The sequence below is a fragment of the Ictalurus punctatus genome, chromosome 14, assembly GCF_001660625.3.
Source record: "Ictalurus punctatus breed USDA103 chromosome 14, Coco_2.0, whole genome shotgun sequence".
Taxonomy (NCBI): Eukaryota; Metazoa; Chordata; class Actinopteri; order Siluriformes; family Ictaluridae; genus Ictalurus; species Ictalurus punctatus.
In genome coordinates this window covers 24,362,586-24,387,769 of record NC_030429.2, presented here as the reverse complement: position 1 = coordinate 24,387,769, position 25,184 = coordinate 24,362,586, and the positions used below count along the sequence as shown (strand labels likewise).

The 25,184-nt window shown below is 42.8% G+C and overlaps 1 protein-coding gene across 1 annotated transcript in view; it reads right to left on the bottom strand.

Annotated features, from left to right (window-relative positions):
* Positions 1-25,184, bottom strand: part of LOC108275070 (synaptopodin) — a 74,652-nt gene that overhangs the window by 30,688 nt on the left and 18,780 nt on the right. The window lies entirely within an intron of this gene.

The window sequence follows — 25,184 nt, the reverse complement described above, 5'->3', positions numbered from 1 at the left end:
ATAACGTGAGGTTCACAGTACAGATTCACAAGTCATGGACTTATGTAGCTGTTAAATAACTAGTAATTACATAGCTTTAACATGACTAGTACAGATTCACACCATTACGAAGTCATGTAGCTATTAAATAACAAGTACAGATATGCATCGTGTCGAAGTTACATAGCTATAATGTGACTAGTACCAATTTTCAGTAGCTATAACATGACTAGAACTGATACACAATGTCGCGTAGTTACGTAGTTATAATGTGACTAGTATCGATTCACAATGTCACGGATTTACGTAGCTGTGATAGGACTCGTAGTGATGGACAATGTCACGTAGTTGCGTAGCTTTAAGGTGACTAGTACCAATTTTCAGTGCAACAAACTTATGTAACTGTAACGTGATTAGTACTGATACACAGTGTCACAAAGTTACCTAGCTATAACTATAGCTATTAATTTTCAGTGCAACAAATTTACATAGCTATAATTTGACTAGCATCGATTCACAGTGCCACAAGGTTACATAGCTATAATGTGACTAGTACTGATTCACAGCATCACGAAGTTACATAGCTATCGATTAACAATCATGGGAGGGCAGTGGTGGCTTACCGGTTAAGGCTCTGGGTTACTGATCGGAAGGTCGGAAGGGCGCTTAACCCTCTGTACTCCAGGGGGCGCTGTATCACGGCCGACCCTGCACTCTGAGAATTTCAGTGTGCATATGTATATGTGATAAATAAGGACTCATTATCATTATCATAGCTATCGATTCACACATTTACGTAGCTGTGATTTGACTAGTACTGATTTACAGTGCCATAACATTCCCTAGCTATAAAGTGACAGGTATCAATTGACAGTGCAACAAAGTTACATAGCTATAACGTGACTAGTACTGATTCCCACCATCATGAAGTTACATAACCATTACATGAGCAGTACGATTTCACAGTGTCACATTGTTACCTAGCTATAATGTAGCTAATTCACAACGTTGCAGAGTTACGTTGGTAGGTCGGAAATGTCACTTTTCTGTAGTTATGTTGCTGCGATGAAACTTCAGTAATCAGGAAATGTTGTGGCAATGTAATGACAATGTAATGAGGTTAGCTGGGTTTCCACAGGGTTTTTTCTTCTTCTTCTTCTAGTAACTCATCAACCTTAGGTGCATATACACAATAGGAAAATTTCGGATGTTTAAGCACTTTTCCAGCATAGGAACTGAATAAAAAAACAGTAAAAGAGATAGTGTGGGTTAAAGGGATTAATCGTTTGCTAAGAACAGGAAGGTTAAAATATTTCGTAACTGATTCATGCATATTTCCACTGAGATACAGTAGCCTCCGTGTGATAGAGGTCGTCGAAGTGATACGTGTAGCCAAATTTCAGACAGGTCAGCTTCCCGGTGTCCGTCCTTTCCATAAATAAATCCGAACATGCTTCTCCTGGTGCGGCACAGCATGCATGTATAAAGGGCCTCCTTACAGATATCCGTGTCTGGTCGAAATTTCATGTCTGGGTGATATTAAAGTCCTCCACACACGTTCGTCTCATAGTCATCTGGCTTTGAGTTGAGCAAGAGTGTGTCCAAACTTTGATCTCCAGCCACAAACATACATTGTATATCAGCGGACATCTATAAATTATCAGGCTGGTTCTCCAGACACAGATTAAGCCTAGTCTTGGAGTAAATTATACGTCTAGGGGATCCTTGAACTTGCAACAGACTTGACTTTTTTTACAGCTTCATACATGTGGACAACCAGCCATAGTGTGCTCCGGTTATTTCTATGTAGCGGCTGAAATTTTCAGCGCCTTGCTAACAAGCAAGAATAAGTACATGTTTGTGAAGAAGACTGACATAAACAAATACACAATGAGATTTGTAGAACCACAACAATCCTGTTGAAGTGAGCAATAATGCTAATGTCCAGATGATTATAAGTGTGCTCCTCCATCGGGTCACTGTGAGGCATAGATCACGTTGATTTATTCGACTCTCGGTCTCTTTCCCCACGCTTCCATGCCTTCTTATTTATTTCTTTTTCAAACACCCCTTCTTCAGCTGGTTTAAGCGCTCCGTTCTGCAGGCTAGCTTGATATTTGAAAGGGCAGCTGTGGTGGTGGGGGATGGGGGTGGGGTGCGGTTGGTATGACAGAAGTACAGTGTCTGTGTGTGTGTGTGTGGGTCGATGGGAAATCGAAGGAAATGTTATAACACATTCTGTCAAATCCAGGCTTTTTTCCCCTCGCTCTGGCAGGGTGGAATTTCCAAACTGTTCTCGTCTGCATTCTCCCTTCATGCCTTTGTCCCATACACAAAGTTATTAAAGAAGGCTCTGACTGAGTGCTGACGTTGATTAGAACCGCTCGCAGAGTGCAAAGGAACTCTATAACCTTCAGCCAGACCACCAACCTCTTAAGCCTATGCTCCACCCCATGCCGATTCATGAGGCTGAACTCAGTGTGAGTCGGGGTACAGTACCGAATCAAATCACTTTGAGACGGGGTTCATAAAAAGAGTCATATGTGTAACTGGTTACAAATCAGTATGAGATGGGGGTTCATAAAGGAGACATATCAGTTAGTGGTTACAAATGAGGGGTTTTTTTTATGTTGGGGTTCAGAAATGAGTCATAGCACCAACAATTTACCAAACAGCATGAGGTCATTCATTTATTTTCAGTAATCCTGGTCAGGATCATTGTGGATCCACAGCCTATCTGAGCAATAGAAAAGATTATGTATGCATCTTTACATAAACCATCACAACCATGAGCAATTTGCACAGCAAATAAACCAAACGACGTTCGTGCAAAATGTGAAGAAAGCAGAGATTCTGGAGGAAACTCACACAAACATGAGGAGAATAAGTGAAACCCATAGCTGTAACTGGTTACAAATCAGAAGGAGTTGTGGTTCATAAACGAGTCATATCTGTAACTGGTTACAAACCAGTGTGAGTTGTGGTTCATAAAGGAGTCATATCTGTAACTGGTTACAAACCAGAAGGAGTTGTGGTTCATAAAGGAGTCATATCTGTAACTGGTTACAAACCAGTGTGAGTTGTGGTTCATACAGGAGTCATATCTGTAACTGGTTACAAACCAGTATGAGTTGTGGTTCATACAGGAGTCATATCTGTAACTGGTTACAAACCAGTATGAGTTGTGGTTCATTCAGGAGTCATAGTCACGACATAATGATATCACAAGATCTGTCGCGTTTCAAAGGTTGATGCGGAAGCAATCGCAGATTTTCAAACAGTTTAATAAATGAACAAACAACAAAACAAATTCACTAAGACAACTTGGCAAAATACTGTGGCAAAATACTAAACGTGGAAGCGTGGACGAAAGCATAGAAGACAATTACGTGAGACCAGGAAGCAGTGCAAACAGTGGCTATATATAGGAGTGCTCGTTTACAGAAACGTGATTCAGGTGCAGGTGATCATGTGACATATTGTAGTACAGTGCAGTGGCTGATGGGAACTGAAGTCCAGAGTTACCTCCTTGATGTATGACAAGGTCAGATATCATCGATGCTTCATCCTAGTTGGAATTCTCTGAGTAGGAAGAATGGCAGTCGTTGTCCCTTGCCAAGAAACAAGAAAAATGACCGTGGTATCAATGACTGCCTAAAACTCAGTGAATTACTCTCAGTACATGTTTCCTCACGGTTGATGCGTCTAGCGTTCTAAAACTATTTATTTAACTATTTACGTATCTAAACATAAATTATTACATTGACAATATTTAATATATGAAGATATCTGAAGATACTGAAGTTACTGCAGAACTTTTAGGACATGTATGATGACAATATCGTCTATGTATTGATGCTAAGTATAAAGAATTGTTTTTTTTAAAAAGAACAAATCAAACATTTTTGTTGAGAGTCACTGTAGTTAAAAGTCATTTTGGTTCCTTTTACGCCACACAGCCCAAATGGAACTGGTAGAGTCACCGGACCATCATATCATGATGCTTTGTTGTAGATGTTTTGAGCATGGTTTGGAATGTGAGGGATTCAAGCAGAACTACTTGTCCTCTGTTTCCACGGTGATGTTTTGCCGCAAGGGACATCTTCTAGAGTAGAAGAATTTGAAAGGACCTCCTTATGATCACAGCGCAAAGGCAATTGTAAAAACAATACAGCGAATACATACCGTCATATTACTTTACTCGAGCCATTTCATTCCTACATTTCATTTCCTGTGACTGTCCATGAGGCATATGCTAAATAAATTATAAACATAACAACCTAGTTGATAGTAACCTCCACCACCATCATCATGGGATTGAAGAAAAAAAAAATAAATAAATAAAAGCAATACAGCCAGGGATCCTTGGATCTTATCGCCAACTCCACTTTTCAAACCGTGGCTTTTAACAGATGAGCTGGTATGGACTGTCTGATGTAATACTTCTGCTGGTGAAAAAGCTGATCTGAAGATACTGCGAGCACAAATAAACTCATAGGAGTGGACCCGAACGTGTGAAGCGCGTGATCGTGTGAAGTCTACTGACTCATCTTTGCCGAATTTCGAACACTTCCCAGCATGTCTTTATAATTACTAGGATTTTAAACACGCCGTGGGACGCTGTCGAAACTTTTGAACGCGAGACCGTTTTTTTGCGCGAGGGCTATTTCACTTCATCAAGTGTGTTTTGAAATACACGAAGCATCTAGTTACACATAATTACTTCTGCGCTCATGTAGGCGCACATTTTTCAGGCCTGTCGGATTTTCTCCCCTCGCTTGTAATTAGTCTGTTTGTATGGTTTGCATTCTGACCTGCCCTCGTTTCCGTCTCAGAGCCTGTTGGAAGCAGGTACGCTCTTTCTCAGACTTGATTTCCACCATGTCTCCATCGGGATGATTTAGCGGGAAATTTCACAGACTGTGCTTGAAGCTGTAGCTGCGGCATGGCCGCCTGTGGTCTGGATCCAAGCTTGGAGCGTACAGCATGCCCAGACGTGGTAGAGAGTGAGTAAGTGTGATTGTGTGCTCAATGACGTGATCAACTTAGAGGCCATCTGAGCTGGTCGTGAGTTTCTGGGCTTTCTGGCAGAAAGCAGTAGGGTGTGAGCTTGTGGTAAGAGCTTGATGCTTCTATCCAGACCTCAACCACCTCCATGCCTCATTTTAATAAGCTTTTCTGAACTTCTACGGTTGCTCTGAAAGAAAATCTTTGCAATGCTTAATACTGTATATATTTATGACTCATTTGTCAAGACCGAGGTTCAAATCAAATCACGTTTCCAGTTCTCTCCTGTCGGTCGAGAAACCGCCCAAACCACTAACAAAGCCCAAAGGTAAAACCATCCAGTGCTTGGTTTTTGCCTGCGAGCAAGTCGGACTCTCCAGATATGAATCAGGATTACGAGTTCAGATTGATCACAAAAACAACCGCCGATGCGCTCAACTTTCTGGTCCACTCCTGTTTTGATAAGGGCTTCAGAGCATAACTCATCTCTGCACAAAAGTCATAGCATGCAGTAGCGCCAAAGCAAACACACGAGAGATATCACGGCAACGGTGTGAGAAAAACAAACGTTATTAGTTAACTTTTAAAACAGATCAGAAACGAAGCAAGACAATAGCGGTTCAGTCTGATTCGGAAAGATATCCGAGTTCGCTGTGCATATTTTGATGAGAAGTAATTGGAGGAGGCATTGTGAATGATTCAGACGGGGATTTTTTTTTCCCCCCTCTCTACTGAAAGTTTCTGGGCAGCTGCTGGAAACTCTGACCCTTCCTACATCGTGCTCCTCACCCCCACTGATCAGTAAATCTCCCACCTCATACCTATCTTTCTAGACGTTCCAGCTGTCGACTTCTTCGCTTGCCCACAGAGAAATACCTTCGACATGAGGTGCACATTTTTGAAACTTAACCCCTAAAAAAAAAAAGGTTAAGCTCAATACATCGCAGCGATCTTTGAATCTTTCTGGAAAACACAGAATTGACCCCATTGCTGTTTTCCCTGCACTCCCTTCCTGTGCCTAGCTGCATTAGCGTTAAACCATCGATGCTTGCCTACAAAAAAAAAACAAAAAAAAAACAGACCCCTACCTACCTGAAGGCTCTTTCCAAACCAAACACTGATCAGCACCATGCTCCTTTCAAGTCTCTAGCATGGCTGGACTTGACCCATAATCCCTAAACGGAAAAAGAAGACATGCATCAAGGCTCTTCTATGTAGGCACCCAGGTGGTGGAATGAACTTCCCCAGGCTGTCCGAACACCTGAGTAACCTGCTGTCTTCAAACGAAGACTGATGACCTGCCTGTTCACCAACACTGACACGGTGTCGCTTTTCCTCCTTGCAGCCTCTCACTTAAAATGAATAATTGTTGCTGCCTGTGTGAAAACCTTAAACTCAGTTACTCCACGTGCACATGCACAGCTTTGAGCAGCATGGAGACGATCGCATTCACCATGCCTTGGTCCTAAGGACACATCTCATGTATTTCCCATGAATCTAGACCACTATAGCAGATTTTCTGAAGCGAGAGAGCGCACACATACGGATTCAGTGTCAGGTCTTTTACAGATGGCCTCTTCCAGCATGTCATTTAACAAAGAAGTTGTGAAATAATCTGCATTGCCTCCACAAATGTCCAGCTGTCACGGCTTAGATCCTTATTCACAATTCCCAGAAAGCAGTGAGTGACCAAGTCTCACTCTAAAATGCATAAGATCACCTGGATACTGCACGATTTGTATTTTCTTAGAGCTGCTGCTGTAATCATAATGACGGTCTTGTGCTCATCTCAGGACTCGTTCGCAGTCTGATCATCGAGAGTCCTTTCAACGCACTGAGTACTGTCTGACTGTATACTCTACAGTTGTAGAAGAGTTGTATGATCCATGTGTCACCGAGAATAGGTTCCCTTTGGTCTGGCTCCCGTCAAGATTTCTTCCTCATGGCGTCTCAGGGAGTTTTTCCCTCGGCAAATTTTGCCCCCCGGCTTGCTCATTAGGGTTCTAAATCTACACCTGGATCTCTGTAACGCCGTTTTGTGCGACGATGTCTATTGTTAAACATGCTATAAAAACAAAACTGAATCGAATCGATGTCGATACACTCGGATCGATGCCGAAGATGAACCGGTGAATGTGAGTTGAAATGTCAGCATGTGTTGTTCGGCACTCCTGAAACATCCCTGATGTGTTTGTGCATGACTTCTACGAGTTTCATTAAGCAAGCCCGTGCAGCTGTAATGAGCGCGCACCGTTTTGTGTGAAGACCTTACTTTCCTCTCACACGGGTCAGTGGAGCTGGAAAGCAATCACAGCCTGAGAGCTCAGAGGGAGATTTACGGTAATGGCAACACTACCCGGTGATGCATTGCCCCCGTCCTAACTCTTTCATCAATTCTTGAACAGGTCAACTTAGGCGCAGGTTGTTTGGCTCTCTTTTAAACTCGAAGCATGTCGTCCAGTTTTTCTTGCAGACGGTGCAAATACAGCATTTCAGTCATCCAGTCTGACAGGAAAAGAGTGCTGCCCCATGAGTCATGGCTGTGTTTATATAGCTACCTATTCTCCCACTCTCTCTCTCTCTCTCTCTCTCTCTCCGTCCTCGCTCTCCACCAAGTCTGGGAGCAATTACAGCCCATGACTTCTGCTATATGGGCCTAAGCTGTTCAGATTTTTTTTTTTTTTTAACTTCCTGATTTAACAAAATACTTTTCCATTCGCCGATTTAAAAAAAATAATTAAATACAAATAATAAAATCTGTCCCGGTTTGTTTATGCTTTCATTAAAGTGAATTGCAGGCATGTGACACGGATGTAAAAGTTTAACGGCGGGAGTAAATTTAGCCAAAATCCAGCGACTCCTTCTCAGACGGTCTTTGTTTATGTAGTAAGTACCTTTATGCGGTTAACGGCCCAGTGCTCCTTGGTGTAAGTCAAACTCAATCCTTGCTGCCGACCCGAGACCGGCCGTGTGTGTAGATTTATGCGTGGCGAAGTCAGAATATCACAGTATCCTCATTTCTGCCACACTTACAGTATTTGTCGGGGATTTAGAGGACTGGCTTTTCAGCCATTAGTCCCAGTGGTGGAAATTGTGTCATGATTTTGCAATCAGGGCAAATATTGTTAGCAGAGGCCTACGAGCACAATGACAGGTCTGTGAGTGGGCTGCAGGCACTCTTTCCTGTTCGCTGACCTCATGGCAGGGCTCGAGAATGCCATGTCACAAGCATGAGTACAAAGCACAAACACGGGCACTAGCGCAACCACAGACACTAACACAACCCTGGGTGTGTATCCAAGGGACAGGGATACAGGCACGCATGCACCGGCTTCAACAATGCAAGCCAGGGCACGAGAATGAACACATCAATAAGTTCAAGCACGGACATGAGCAGAAAGAACAAAGAACAATTCATGGGTAGCTGTTTAAGCACAGCCACGGACAAGCGAATGACAAAATCCACATTGTCAGTGGCTCAACAGCGGCAGCAAGGACCTTAGCCCCTCAACTGCTAAATTACTGAATATAAATCTACTTGAAAAAAAGAGGAACGCTCCAAAACCAGATCTTAACCAGGCCTCAATCTAACCCTCTCTGCTATATCACAATACAGTGTGAGCTAGCAGACTGTAAGAGCCTTGGTATAAAAACAGCACAACTAATAGGTTTTGGTGTCACTCCTGCTGGGTTTGCTTTCACACCATTATACCTAGAGCAGCATTCAGTATTCCGGACGGATCGCTGGGATTATCCAGCTACAGACATCACTGGCATGTTCACAGCTTAAGACCTAGTGGTCTCAACACAGCTTGGAGTGTAAACTTCAGCTTGGAGGGTTTGTTAGTGCTCTAACCGGGTAACACTAACCTGTGTATCATTCGATTGTGCCAGAATGCAAAAAAAAAAAAAAAGAAGAAGAAGGAAGGTCAGTGATTTGGTCTTGGCTCATCCACAAAGCATTTTTTTTTTCTTTACTTGCAGGATTATTAGTTCAACAGTTACAAACTGCTTGAGCCAAAGATCTTAACATGGTCCTAATGTGGTTTAGGTAATCTTTGGCTCATGTCGGGCTTTCAATGTTAGCTACATTAACTGTGTCTGAGATGTGCTTTTAACTTGCACGGTTGAGTCTCCTTAGCAGTGTTAACAGTTTCAGGTGCAGGAATCCAGGCGTTTTAATGGTAGGAAGCAGCAGGCGCAACCGGACAGGACTCCTGTGAGAGTATGCAGTTTTACCATTTGGGTTGGAAAGCGCACCAGCTATGCCTGGGGAAGGAATTTCCTTTGTTTCGTAGGGAAAAGAGAAGCGGGTGTGAGCTGGGGTTGTCAAGGCAAACTAACATCATAGTGTGCCAGTTTTTTTTTTGTTTTTTTTTTCCCATTTACGCTTAAAAAAAAAAAAAAACACGATTAATTAATGCCAGGAAATAGAAACAGGGTGTCACTCTGTTGTTGTACCAAGACATTTTAGAGTCTGAACTCGATTTATTTTATTATCGCGAGCCCGTAAAGAGCCAAATGGCCCGATCCGAAAGCCGAGTTGTTCGTCGTTTTTACGACGCTGCTCCCATAAACCAGTCAATCTCTTTGGAGGGAAAAGATAAAAAAAAACAACAAAAAAAAAAACCATTCCCCCATATTCGAATGTGGTCCTGCAGAATGTGTGTGACGTTTTCTGTGCCAGGAAATAAAAAGAGTTATAAAACTTTCCTTTTTTTTCTTTTTTCTTCAGTATTTATCCAAAAGAAGGCCAGACTCAGAGTCTGAGAACTGCGAAAATAATATTTCACAGTAGAAATGTTCAATTTGATGTAAAACCTGATGCACATTGAGCCTGAGCTTGAGTTGCAGTCTGGCCAGTAATGTAATTTATACTCATTAGGAAGGAATTGTTTCTGACCTCCAACTTTTTAAACAGTCTCACGGTACATAAAGGCTAAACCTCAGGGAGGGGGGGGGGGGGGGGGGGATCATGCTGTTGGTATAAAGTAATACACCAGTGTTGAATCCTAATAAATTTTCAAGGACATTTTTGGAAAGACTATGCAGCTTCCTACATCTCATTAAATTCCAGCTATATATGGGGGGAAGCGGGGGAGTGTCCTGTAGGTGCACTGCTCACGCTCTGCCTCTCTCTCAGACACAACATGATTCACGTGTGTGTGTGTGTGTGCTCGACATCAGACATGTCCTCACCCCGGATGTCTGGATCAGACTTGCTTCTGCTTACACTGTCGCATTCTATAAGACCGTGCTACTGTTCTTCCGATCAAGCCCTGCCTCTGGTGTTTCTCACACACGACAACACCCAGGCAGCAATTTCACCGAGTAATCTCTTCTACAACCCAAGCATAACAATAAATCTCCAGCACTGCAGTGGAACAAAAATATATATTTTTATATTAACACAAGAGTTCAGTGTAATGTCTTGTAAATAGGACTTTAATGTTGTTCCAGTCTTTCGGTATTAATGGGCTTGTTTATTGGACACAAATGAAGCATACTCTTTTGATTATGTTTTTTTTTTTTTTTCTTTTCTGAATAACGCTTTATTGAATTGTATATCATGGATATTGAGCACAAGGCTTGACGTAATCTCTGTCTGTACAGCTGCTCACGAGGCAGTAAGATTTACGAGACTGAAATAAAGACTTTATTGGGTCTCCACATGGCAAAAATAAAATATTTTTTGCTGAGCAAAATATATTTAAAACATATGCTGTAAACAGCATGACTAAAGAAATTTCCAAGGGTACAAATGTGTCCTAATAACGTTAGCTTGATAGTCATAGGTTGCAATGACTTTACTTCTGGTACAGTTACTTAAAAGCAGTTGGTCTTTATGTTGGTTCATTAATAACAAATTGCCTCAAGTGGTCCCAAGTGATGCAAAAAACACTGACATTGTCTCAGGGATCTCTGTACGTCCCGCTCCCTCTCTCCTTCTGTTGAGTCACATATGATATAATGGAGATGCCAGTGATCCTGACCCTTTCTGCTCTCCGGACCTGCCTGATCCATCATGATGCCCCACCTCTGGATGGAGCTCTCATCAACTGGAGGCTACATTCTGGAGACTGATGAAGACGGTACCGCTTGAAGTACCGTGGAAATGGTTTTGGACGTCAATTCGACATGGACGTTCTCGCTGTGGCCGCTGGGACTACGGTTGCAGCGATGGCCTCGGGACTGCGATTACCGCATGCAGTTCTACACTCGGGTCTCCTTTAGTGAACAGTGGACTAGTTCAACAAACAGACTTCATATAAACACCATAACGAACTTTCTTTTACGTTCACACTATCCGGTGTTACCCAGATGAGGACGGGTTCCCGTCTGAGTCCGGTTCCTCTCAAGGTTTCTCCCTCGTATCATCTCAGGGAGTTTTTCCTCACCACCGTCACCACCGGCTCGCTCAACACGGATAAATTCACACACTTATACTCTCTGTCCTGTGTTTATATGATTCTGTAAAGCCGCTTTGAGACAACGTCCATTGTTAAATGCTCTAAACAAATAAAATTCAATTGAATATTACAAAGCACATGCTAGCCCTCACACTTCTCAGAGGGTAGTGGTTGGGAGATGGAGGAATGAGAGGGATTGCGCAATAACTAAACTTGGGAGTGTAAAAAAAAAATAGATTAAAAAAATTAAATAAATAAAAAAAACCAACAGAGTGCCTCATTAAACTAAAAAGTCAATCTGATTTTGTCCCAACTAAACCCCTTCACTGCTAACCACTTCCCTTATATGGTCACAGCTTCCTGTTCTCGTTAACCGCCAGCCTTTTTTTAAATTTAATTTTATTTCTTGCACCTGCACTTTGTTTCCTACTTTCCGAATTTGGTCCATATTTAACAATCTTTCTGGCCCATGTTTCCTCCTTAAACCTTATTTTAATTGCAATTCTGGGCTGTCTTTATATAATTTGTGTTTTCTGCTCATTTTTAGTTTCCTTTTCCTGTTATTACTGTGCTTTCTCTGCTTCTAACTCCTGCCACTTTTTTTTTTTTGGTCTGGTCTACTGTATGAGTATAGTTTGATGCATATTATTTTTGCTATCCTGAGGCTTTTTTGTTTTGTTTTTAGCCCACTGTCTCCCAACTATTATGATAAGAATAGCTCTAATAAACATGCTTTGAGGATGCACTTTGCATCTTCGAACCTCCTCAATCCTGCACTCAAATGTTACGGCAAACTTCGTTGAATTGTCTGGTGTGTAGTATTTTGTATACCCAAGCCCCATTATGGATAAAGTGGAAATACGTACAGTATTATCTGGAAAAACAGTATAATAATGTATATATTTTGAAACTTTTTGGATTAAAAATGAGCAAAGAATATGCCGGACAAGCTCAAGTTCACGTGGACTCTTTTGGAGAACGTCATTAGTGATGCTTCGTGATCGTGCTGGAACGGGGAAAACATCGGGTGCAAAACAGGAATGCTCCGTGAATGGGTATCACACACTGTCACGCCGACACGTGCTTTAGAATAGTCCCCATACAGGCATGTTTTTGGGAGGTGAGAGGAAACCAGAGAACCCTGAGGAAACTCACGCAGACACTGAGAGAACATGTAAAACTCCACACAGACAGTAACCTGAGCTCGGGATTCAACCAGGACCCCTGGAGCTGTGAGGTGGCAATGCTACCACAGTGACACCTGGTTTTGAGAAAATATTCAAAAGACTACAAAGCCTGTTCTGAGTTTAAATTGCTGAAATACTTACCACTGTTTCTGCCTGAAGGGCAATGCACTTTGATACTGCTCTCACAATAGAGAGAATATAGTGGGACTCTATGTCGAGCCACTGTAGCCTACGCTTTGTAACGTCCGCCCCGTTGCTCAACTTTGCTTTCGTAAACGGATCATTCTTGGAGAAAGTTTATGTGTGAGATCTCTAAAAGATGCCGTGTTCTCTACGGCCGGGATTTGGCTTTTGTCCAAGACAAACAGTACAGCTCGATGTAAGAGCGGAAACATGGAAAGTCTCAATCAACAATGACCTTATAAGGTCAACACTATTTTCGTACTAGGTAAATATCAGAGCCACAGCAATCGAGACAAAACATTCACAGAGCAAACACGAGCTGGTCTGGGTTGAAATCTTCAAAATGTCAACAAGTGACCTGAGAAAGCCGATCGTTCCAACTCCCTAACACTCTTAGTGTCGTCCAGACAAATACGGATTGTGAGAGCTCACTCCAAGTGGACAATCTTCCTACTTGCGTGGCAGATGCTCCACATAAACTGATTTCAATGTGTTTAACGTTTATGGAAGGAGTCTCCAGTGTCAGCACTTTGTAACAGACAGAGGTAAAGTAGTAACCGACACAGGAAAGGCTTCTTAAAGTAACCTTGAGAGAGAAAAAGAAGATGCTAGGGAGGCTGCTATAATGTAAGCGCTAACAGTGACTCGTTTGTTTCCTAGACTTTTCGTCCTGAAATTTTAATATTTATAAATATGCTTTCGATATCCTTTACGTTACAGCATCCTAATATTTCTCTGGGTCTTATGCCAGGAGCTGAGGACCTGTTAAGAGTTTATACTAACTCTAGTTACACTGGAGGAGTATCACTTATTGAACAGCGTTCCCAACACAAACAGATCATTTCCTGGACACCGAAGATCCGAGAAGAATTCGTCTTGTTTAGGGTCCAACTTTATGGGCATAATACAAGCAATAAAATGAACATGCATTTCAAAAATATATATATAAAAAAATGTGAAATTTTACTGCAGGCAGCATGTTTTCATAAAACTGACTTCATGCTATAAAAATGCTTAATGTTATTGTCAGGCTCAGACAGGGTTTTGGATGCGACTGTAGGGTTGTTGAAGGAAGCGGACAAATTGAAAATGACAGGTAAAGTATCAGGCCACACTAAGCGAAAGTATCAGACAGAGCTCAGTAAACAAAACGGACGGGGTCAATACCGGAATACCGGGTACACAAACAAACGGATCAGGAACATCAGTAGTGGTATGTTAAAAGCAAGACTTCACGAAGATCTGATGAAATTCCGAGTTGTTTGTGCAGAGTGTCCTGATTAGGAACAGGTGGTTATGATTAGAAGTCATAACATAAAGGGGAATTAGAACCAGGTACCGGAGCATGTGACGGGTCATGTGACTGGGCTTGTAGTTCACTGTTCGTCTGGGAATTGTAGGAAATGAAGTTTGCGTCGGTACGTGCAGCAAATGTGACAGTGATGGCGACTACCTGTAGAGTTTGCTTTATGGAATGAAATTCCAGCAATGTGCATCACAAATTTTGTTTCACGATCACGCATCACGTTAAAACCACCGGAGTAATATTGTGTAGGTCTCGCTTGTGCCACCAAAACAGCTCTGACCCATCGAGGCATGGACTCCACAAGTCCTCTGAAGGTGTGCTGTGGTATCTGGAACGAAGACGTTAGCAGCAGATCCTTGAAGTCTTGTACGTTGCGAAATGGGTTCTCCATGGATCGGATTTGTTTGTCCAGCACATCTAACAGATGCTCAGTCGGATTGAAGGGAGCCTTCACTCCCTAAAATGCATCAAGGGGCCTTGGGTGCCCATGACCCAGTTGCCATGACAACAGTTGCCGTTGCTTGGAACACTTCTGATAGGTAGGAACCATTGCATTGCATACCAGACCTGCCGTTTTTGAAGACGCGCTGACCCAGACATCTAGTGATCATAATCTGGCAACGTTGTCAAAGTGGCTCAGATCCTTACGCTTGCCCATTTTACCTGCTTCCAACACGTCAACTTCGAGAACTGTCTGATCACTTGCTGCCTAATAAATATACCCCACCCTTCAACAGGTACCATTGTAACAAGATAATCAATGCTATTCACGTCACCTGTCAGTGTTTTTAATGTTATGGCTGTTCGCTGTATGTTTGTTTATTTGACTTTCTTGGCTGTTCCATCACTGCTGCTAAGTTAGACAAAATCAGAACCAGAATCGGTTCACATGCTAAATAGAACTGAAATCATGTTGGAAAAATAAGATATTGCTGGAGTCTTTATCTGGAGCGCTTGGCGTGAGTTGAGAATACACCCTTGATGAGACCTCAGTCCATCTCAAGGCATCGTGCAGTCACACATTTCACACCTAGGGGCAATTTTGCATAGCCTCCGGTATGTTTTTGGGAGGATTGAGGAACCCAGAGCAAACGCACACAGACACAGGGGATAAACTGTACAGTATGCTGAATAGAAATCCATGTATATATATAACTATCCGTTCAGGACTGTATCTAACAGAGCAGGTCATTGGCTTCATTTTTTGCAATCAGTCGAGGTGAAGCAAGTTGGAAAGGGCAATGAAAGGTTTGACAGAATAAGAGCTCTTTTCCCTGTAGGTTACGTTGGTGCAGTGTTTGTCCAGGTAGTATCCCTTCTTCATCCTCCTCCTCCTCCTGGACTTCTCTACTTAAGTAGATAGATAGAAACGTGATTGATCCTGAGGGAAACGGCAGCACTTGTGGATTTTTACAAAATCCCCATCCTTGCTTGGCAATGTGGCGAAGAGGGACGCGCCGCCAAGAAAAACAGTATGCCGAAGTGCAGATTATAGGGTGGCCACGGCCTGAACAATGAAATCTACACCACAATGTTTTGTGCACCAGAACACGTATTGTCCGTTGTGTCCGGACATGCCATTACAAAAATCTTACCAAAGAAGGTAAGTCCCAAGTGGCATCAGAGTCCAGGATTCTTGCTTCACTCTTATTACATTTCCTCCATCTTCCTTTGATTACAAGCACAGCTGAATCCCATTACAGTAACCCCTTTTACCCTCCCTGAGTACCTCATGGTCGGATGGAAAACTTTATTTTTCCGCAGGCCAACTTTCACTACAAAGTGCTCGTTCTGGGTTGAGTTGTACCAGTCTTTCCAGCAGAGGAAAGCAGGCGGTCTTGTTTTCTTGTTAACACTTGCTATGTTGAGGACACTCCTGCTAATAGGCTCTTTGAACTGGGGGGTTTTTTTTTTTCATCATTTTCATGCCGAACATACTCGGTGTCACGCTCAGCTCTCTACGACATTCAAACCTGTGTTGTTCAGCCTTGATCTCCACTAGAGTCTGCTGTCTTTAAAGTAATTCATGGCTACAGGTGCGCAGAATCCCTCCCTCTAACCTTTCTTTCTAATTTCCCCATTCCAAATAAATCAGGGTATAAAACACAGACTAACGCAGATTAGAGACTAGACGCCAGCGAGCCCAGGGACAAACACAAGTGGTTTATAAGCCTGAGCTCAGAGAGAACTATGTTAATTACAGGGGGGATAAGCGGTGCAGGAGTATCCGCCGAAGATGATATCATCTTTATCATCTCCATCAACCGTGGCATCCCAGCGCTCGACTTCAGGTGGTATTAAATGCGGCGGTTTGCACCCTTAAACCTCATTCTCTAAGCTGTTTCGTCTCTAGTAAAAGCAGAGGGGTGTACACACGATCTCGACTGGGTTCCATTTACGGTGAAACACAGCACAATAAACGCCAAAGGCCAGGAAGAACGGGGCTGGCAAGTTGGCTGAGTGATAGGAAACGACGTGATTAATTTCGAGCTCAGGAGGAAATGACACGGTGGAAAGCAACGGAGCAGCAGGGTCCCACAGAAACACCAATGTGTTACACTCTCTCCTCTCGTACTCATTGCATGAGATGGACAGACCGTGCCAAGGCCTCTGAATGTACAACGTGTCCAGGAAAAAGGCTGATTTATCGCCGTTCTCGGGATACGATGAGCCCGCTGAATCGAAGTATTCAGTAGATATTCGGCTGGATCTATACTACATGTGCACTTCAAATGTTCACCAAACTCTTCTAAATGCCCCAGCACTTATCCCAAATCACCTTCGCTTTATAACAAAGCTTCTTGGCAGGGCTGTCCGGAATAGGCTTTTTTCATTCCGTCAGAGCCTGATCAAAGCAGCGGGAGCCATATGGGTTGAGTTTCCAGTGATGATGTGCTTCCAAGGGGCTCCATTCATCACAGCGTACCCCAGAGCACAGACGCTTCCTCTGTTCGAGCCTTCTCAAGCTGCCCAGACTTGATGAAAAAGCCTGCCAGACCTTAATTGTCTGGTTGCACAGCTACCTGCAATTCACACAGAGTTCCGACAGCAAACATTTGTGTTGCTTAATGAGAAAACAACTCGCTGTATTAGGCCTTTCTTCGTTGGTGTAGGGAGAAGAAGCTTTTCTGCCTGAAAATAGCAAGGTCCTGGGTAAAAAAAAAGCAACAACTAAGAAATAGTCCAGCGATAGGTTGTCATAGGCCAGTCATAATTATTTGCAGGTTAGAAATGGATTTATTTTAGCAGTATTTAAGTCCAGCACCACACCATTATGATTTCATAACCTTCATTTAGTATAACTTTAAGTTGTATAAAGTATACCTGTAAATTGGGGACACAACGACTGTGACTGTCACACACACTTGCTGGATCAAGTGCTATTTTATAAGTGCTAATAAATCTCTTGGTTTTATGTTACATGGTAATGAAATACACGTTGCATCATCTTCTTCCGCCTGCATTTTCTACCCCTGAGTGTGGCTAGAGGGGATTAAAGGAGTTGGTCTAGTGAACACTACTGAAAAACCTCGTCTCACTAAGAAAAAATCTGGCAACCTCAGAAGCGTTTTTTTTTTTTTTTTTTAAATAATCTGAATGTCGTGACCCAAAAAGTGCCTACATAACCTGACTTTAGAGAACCTTCTCTAAAAGGAAAATCAAGCAGGGTTCCTCAGAATTCTGACTTGTTGGTTTTTTTTTTTGTTCATCAGGATGAGACAAAGAACTCTTTAAAGATCTGAATCTATCCTTTTTTTTTTTGTTCCTGAGTAGGTCCCCAGGATCAATTTTGGGCTTGTTTATTGGAAGGCATCATCATCATCATCATCAGGGGTTTGTTTTGACACAGACAAATTGTTTCCAAACCATGAATCGACTGAACTGTTGTCGTGTGCCAGTTTTTTTTTTTTTTTTTTTTTGCTGTTGTTGTTTTAATAGTAGATAATGCAGTCGTGGAAAAAGGGTTTCTCAATGGTTCTCTGGACAGTAAAGGATGCTACGCTTTCCAAAAGTACAAGCATGTGAACTCTTTAGGGTTCTAGACTGACCTTTTTCTTTGATTTGTGTTGTCCCTTTGGTCTAGTTATCAACATTCAAACACCCATGGTGCATGATTCACCTATCTCGACTGAGAAGATTTTTATCCGTGCATTCTGTCATGAGACCTCACCCAATCTTAGACTGGTTATATTAGTGTTAGTCATATCGGAATACACTGATGCATAACAGTGATAACATGGGAATGAGCACATCACTTAGCACAGACTAGTAAGATGAAGCTCCAGAAACCTGAAACAGGAAATAGTGTTCCTTGTTGTACAAATGACATTATTTGTCGCTGAGCCCCAGGGCCAGAAGCGGATCGCGTTCGTACATGATGTGGACCACACCCGAGTTCCAAATGGAACTTTTAGTGCAAAGTGTAAAGATATCCTTCGTGTTAGTAAGCATGTTTTAGGCACGGATCCCAGACCAATGAGGGTTAAAAAATTTTCAAAAAAATTCAATAATAATAATAGCCTGGCAGGGTTACAGGTGATAACAGCCTGGGTTCCTGTATCTGTGGAGTTTCACATGCTCTCCCTGTGTCCATGTGGGCTTCCTCTGGGTTCTCCGGTTTCCTCCCACCTCAATAAATATGAAGAGTGGTGGACTGGCTATGCTAAACTCTGTGTGTGCTCGGTGCCCTGCGATGAACTGGTGTCCTATCCACGGTGAATTCTCCCACCTCAAGCCCAGTGTTCCCAGCATAGGCAACAGATCCACCATGACCCCAGACCAGGATAAACTGCACCTTTTGTTCATTTTAAAAGTTGCTCAAAGTGAGAAAAAAACAAACAAACAAACAAACGAGATAAAGATAAAGAAGCAAAATAGAGCCGAAAATTAATAGTAAAATAATAAAAATCATACCAACCAATCATAGCAGTCACGGAAATAATCGAATAATCGTATAAGAGTCATCGTAGAATTGCGTGTACTACAAAACTACAATAATTACAATTATATTAAAGTACTAGTAAGGTAATAATAATAAAAGCTAGTTAAAGCTAGATAACCCAAGGTGTTTAATGACGAATGTCTTTACAGTCAGAACTTTGGAGATTAGTGATGTGAAACATGTAAGACAGAAATCCGGTCTCTTTCTTGCATCTAAAGCATTAAACCTTTCCCCTCGCACCGGAGCAGGCGAGTTCAGAACGACCGTTAGATAATACGCCGATGCGTTATTAGCCGAGGAACTAACGCTAACCAGGCAGGAAGCTTGCTTTTACAAGTGCTATCTTCCTGCAGGCCGTTCTGTGTCCTTGGATTAGCCGTGCACACTTGTGTGTCCAAATCAAACACAGTGGCCCTGCCCTCCCAGCGCCAGCACAATCTCCAGTGCCGATCTGCACCAAGATCCTGTCCAGACAATGCCCCGCTTCCCTTCCCGCCAATCCAAACAGCCTCAGCTATGAAGCATCTGCAGTAAAAACAGGGCGACGTCGAGGGGCTACAGTCTGAGATTAATTAACAGAGGCATGACAGGGTCGCTGCACCATGGACGTGAGCTTCAAAAAGTCTGGGTTCTCTTAGCCGAGGCACGCTGAGTGATATAACCTGAGCGTAACCTGAGCCTTCCTGAGTTTCAGCATTTGTTGCATTCAGTCATCTCCAGCTGGTTAAGGGATGGCCTTTTCACAGCTTACTGCTAGCACTGGAGCAATGCGGTAAAGATCCCTAACAGTACATGATTTTGGATGAACGTACACTAGCGGTCGAGAGTTTAGACACACTCGTTCTTTATTTTTTATTATTTTCCGACATTTTAGAATAATAATAAAGCCATCAAAACTCCGGAGTAACACAAATGGATCTATGGGAATTATGTTGTGACAGAAAATCCGAAGTAAATCGAAATAGTTTAGTACTTAGCATCTTCGAAGTAGACACGCTTTTTCACCTAAAACTTCCAGAAATGTATTCCTGGCGTTTTCTCGCCCGATTTCTTGAGGGATTTCCCCGAGATGCTTTTTAAACCGTATTAAAGGGGTTCACCCCGACGCCGAGCTGCTTTTCGGAATATTCCGCTCAAAGTCGTCGGTTTAAAAACACATATATATATCATTGTGAATAAAAAGTTCGTTTTCTAATGAAAGAAGTGAATACGTCGGCACGATCATGTTTTAGTCTACGAGACCGATTTCCCGCGTTTAATCACACACCTTCGGATCGAAAGGCTTTTAACATCATGAGAAACATTTCAGTGGAGTGTCCACAAACTTTTGACCAGTAGTGTGTATGTATACATATATATTTCACTCCCTTTGTCAAAAGTGAAAAAGGATCAAAAGTAACTGATCGTTAAGTCCCAGAAGGACAGACTAAAGAACCATTAAGGGTGCTGCTTTTAACCTAGAAAATTATTATTTATTTATTTTTCTTTCAGGCCTCTAGACTGCCATAAATATGTCCTTAAGTGAAAATACCTTGAGGCAGATGTATCTAATCTACTCTATCCACTGTAAAATTATAATACAGTGATTATTTAAATATTTCTATTCATTCTAGGTTATCTACAATTAAATGATCTTACGGAACTGATAGCAGATAACGTTATTCGCGTTATTTATTTCCTGATTATTATCTTATATAAATAAAAAGCCGCATTACCTGCCAGTGAAAGAAACATGATTAAAAATGAATAAAATAGATCTATTTTAATAAGTTCAACATGATTCGATCCTGAGCTCGGGTTACTGTCTGTGAGGACTTTCGTATTTACTCCCCGTGTCTATGTGGGTTTCCTCCAGGTTCTCTGGTTTCCTCCTTCCTGCCAAAAACATGTCAGGAGGTGGATTGGCTGAAGAAAACGGCCTCTGGGTTTGAATGAGTGTGTGAACGTGTGTGTGCTGGGTGCACTTGGTGCACTGGATTTGCGTCCTACATCCAGGATGTATTCCCGCTTCACACAGTATTCCAGGGATAGGCTCTGGGGCCACTGTTTCCCTGACCAGAATAAAGTATGTGTGAATTAATTTCACATTTATCAGCGTTCGAATTTTAAATATATTGTATGCACTGTAATGCAAGTTGAAGGCATCAGTGGAAAGGACGAACTATCTGAAAACTTCTCAAACCGAGTTGGACACCAGGTAGAGGAATTATTAAGATGAACCGTAGCTCGAGTTACATGCCTGGAGTCTTTTTTTAAACCCTGTTCCATATACATCCGTGGTTCTCTGAGCTCTGACAGCAGAACATTTGGTTGATATCACGCTGGGGAGTACAGGTATCGAATAGAGCTGCACAATCGGACTGGAAATCATTAGACCCGGAGCTATAACTGCCCTGAAGTGGCTTTTCGGATTCATCTCTCCTCCTCACTGCCACTGATCCTGTTTGAGCCAGCGCTGACAAAGCCTCTCTCTGTTCCCCCGACCTCGGCTCGCCGTCCTCACGAGACACGGCATGTGGACGGAGGTCTGCCGCGGCCTACTTCGTGCACGCTGGACTCCAACGTGCCTTTTCATCTGCGTCCTCCATCCTCACACCCCCGTGGGGCCGTGCAGAGAGGTCGAGGGGCTTTCGCACTAACCCCGAGGTCTGTCCGAATGATACCCGAGTCTCGTTTAAGACGTCGGGACTGATTAAAGGCGCAAAGGTGAGACGGTGATTGGGAACAGACCGCAGCAAAAAATATACCCTTGTATATCTAGTGCACCAGTAACTAATGCTAAGTCTCGTGATATCTCTATTTCAGAGAGAAAAAGAGTACAGGCAGAAAAAAAGACAAATCGTCCACGCTATCTTGAAGAAGAGACGATGAGAAGCAGAAGCGATGACGACTACTGCATGAAACCGAGTCACGAGTCATCGAAGAATACTACTGGCTAGAGCAGAGGCGTGTAACGCGACGGATGTTATCGAGTTGCTACGACACACTCTGTTTATCATGACGAGCGAACAATCGTCACATATACCGTACGCGTTACCATGGGAATCCCACCATGTTGCTTTTCACACTCCGAACATCCGGCGGTCTTTCATTTATTGCTATTCAGGGCTTGGCTCAAAATCGAGATCTCTTCGAGTTTACGCCACGTCACAGAACAGACGTTTTGACACGCCGTCATCGTGTCGAGGGGAAAATGAAACGCCTCGAACTAGAAGGCCGGTTGAACTTTGGTGTTGGCTTTGACAGAGCTGTTGTCGATTTAAAATGAATTTTAGAAAAGTGTTCAAACGTTTAATGCGTTAATTATTAGTGTCCGATCGCGTGGTTTGTCTGACACACCTGTGAAACGAGCCGTTACTATAGAAACGTATCAGGACCAGCGCGTTAATTAATAATAACCTGTGACGTTTGTTCCAGCTGGAACGACTCTCGGAGCTGCTGTTACAGTAAATTCACCGACACCTCCGCAGTTGGGATATTTGTTTATCTGATTCTATTCGAATGAGATTTGCTTGTTAGGCTGATACTTGTCGCTCTTGTGGTGTGTGTGGGCATGCGTATGTCTATTCCGCGCCTTATTATACTAGACACGACCTGAGCCTCGCCGTACATACAGTACCGTCTGGACACAATCAAAAAATCGACTTGACTTGTGGAGGGTAAGTGATGCCGACTCCCTAGAAAAGTCTAACATACGTTCCTACATTTCCCGAAGATGTGTGCATTGTCTGTTCCGTGAAGTAAGGAATCACACGGTGTTAGATTTGCAGTAGGCGGCAGGAATCTCTTCTCTCGCTGTATTCGCCACTGGCCTGGCCGGCGTGTGTTGTTTCAGTAGGACTGAAAAGCTCTGTGTGAGAGGAAATCCCCGCTCGGTGACTCAGAGATGCCGACGTGTATGTGTATGTTCAGGCACCGTTTCACCAGAACACTGACCCTCACACCCACGCTGCCTCATTCACAAACACGCATGCTTACACCTGCAAAAGTTCTCCTGAATAAATGGACCGTATCGCTGTTTACGGCTGGATCGACTCGAGTTATTTAATGACAGAGAGGCCTGCGTGTTCAGCTCAGCTCAGGGCTTCTCGGGGCACAGCGACGGTTTAACCACTTTAAATCTGTTTGTTATTATTCATTAGCGATCTTACCGCCATTATTAATGTCGTTCAATAATACTCGAAGGATTGTGAAATAATCCCATGACCACAAAAAAAAAAAAAAAAGCGTTTAGTTACTAGTGTGATGAATCTACAGTAAGTCTGGACCTGCTACTGCATCCTGGGACTGAACACAAACATTCATTAATGGCAAGGGGAACGCTAGAGATTGACACGCAGCGGTTATGACGTTATGGTATGAGGCAGATTTTCCAAAACACTCGCTGCGAAAGTGCAAATTTATCCGATTCCACAAACCCTCGGCTCGGTTTGAATCGACGTGTTTTGGTAGTTATTTCACATGGCTTCACACTTTAGTACTAATCTGACGGGATCCCATTCCTGGACATTTTTCTGTTGAAGGAGGACGTCTGAAGTCATTAGGATTGATTCCTGTATGGGCACGTCTTCATGATAAAAATTCACGCGCAATACGTACGCCTGGTTTTAATGCGAACTTGTTTGTAGGACTTCTTGCGAAAAGCAAGCTCGCGCAGGAGAAGGTCACATGACAATGAAGCGTATGTAGGATATGCCAGCGGGAAGAATACAATAACTTACCGAGGACCACCAGGACGATCGCTTCTCTGAGACGTCCTTTGGAATCTCTTCTATATTTTGTGATCGTGATTGAAACTCGCCGGATTTTGACGGTGAGGGGGTCGAGGACCTCTCGGATCGGATAGTTGCTCCTTGTGGCTAGGAAATGACTCTTCGCTTCTAACATGGCGGTCAAATCGGGGTTGAATCACGTACTGCGGTCAAACAACACTAGGGTCCGGCTTCGAGGCAACTCGGCAAGCGGTCTCAGAATGGATCTTTTGGTCTACATCTGAGTGCCAGAGCTTCTGTTAAACGAACCATAGTTTGAACCAAAAGGACTAAATACTACATACATGAAAGAGCTGAAAAAGTCACACTGCTGGACAGTAGCACTCTATCCCAGACTCAGGCCAAACATAGGCTACATCTGCTTCCTGGAGTTATGATGTTGACCGTAGTGACATGATTAATTATAAGCTTACAGGAGCTTCTATCCCCGCCTCTGGCCTTGTCCCAGCTCTCCTATAAAACTCAAGAAGTGGAAAAAAGTGCTCAAAAAAAAAAAAGAGAAAGAAAAAGAGTGAGAGGAAAACAGTTGACATTTAACAGAAAGTCTGTGATTGTAATTAAGGTCAGGCTTCTTTTCTTTGAGTCACGGACTAAAGCGAAGGCTCACGGCGGCGTTTAAGAATAGAACAAGCTGCAGATGGAAAATGTGCAAAAACTGAAAAACCGGCAGAATAGCGATCCGATTTAGTCATCACACACACACACACACACACACACACACACACACACACAGATTGTCCCGATTTTAATTCAGCAATCAGGCATTGCTGAAATCATGCCATGGCCACTAACTCACCAGTTAATGACCTGAGGACATGACGTGGGGACACGGGCATCGTGGTTTACCAAGATATATGATTTTGTGGCAGCATTGTTGTTATTTGAAACGCTTCGTCATTGCCAAACTCAAAACTCTTTAAGAGAAAGCGCTTGCCAAAGTATTTAAGCCAGGATTTTTTAAGAATCACGTAATGGGTTGGGGTTTTTTTGTTTGTTTGTTTGTTTGTTTGTTTGTTCGTTTTATTATAAAAGGTGAACAAATCTCAGGCCAAATGATCCTGATTATATACGAGCTGTTGAGAATTGGATTTCATTCATGCAAGAATTGGATTTCAGGTTTCTCGATGATCGTAGGAAGCTACCGAAGCAGCAGTGCAATCTGTGACGGCTTTCTAATAGAGGTATATGTTGCCTTGTGGGAAATAATATGCAACAGATATGTGTATCAAGACCCAGCAAAAAAGGTCAAAGGTATGTGTGGCTTTTATGACTTTTGGTGTAAATGACTTTTTTTTATATCTTGGGTAGCAGAAGTGCGATAACCTTGTTTGATAGCGTGGGGAATGAGGACATCGATCGAAAGAAAAAAGAATCCAAAAAATTAAAAAACAAAAAGAA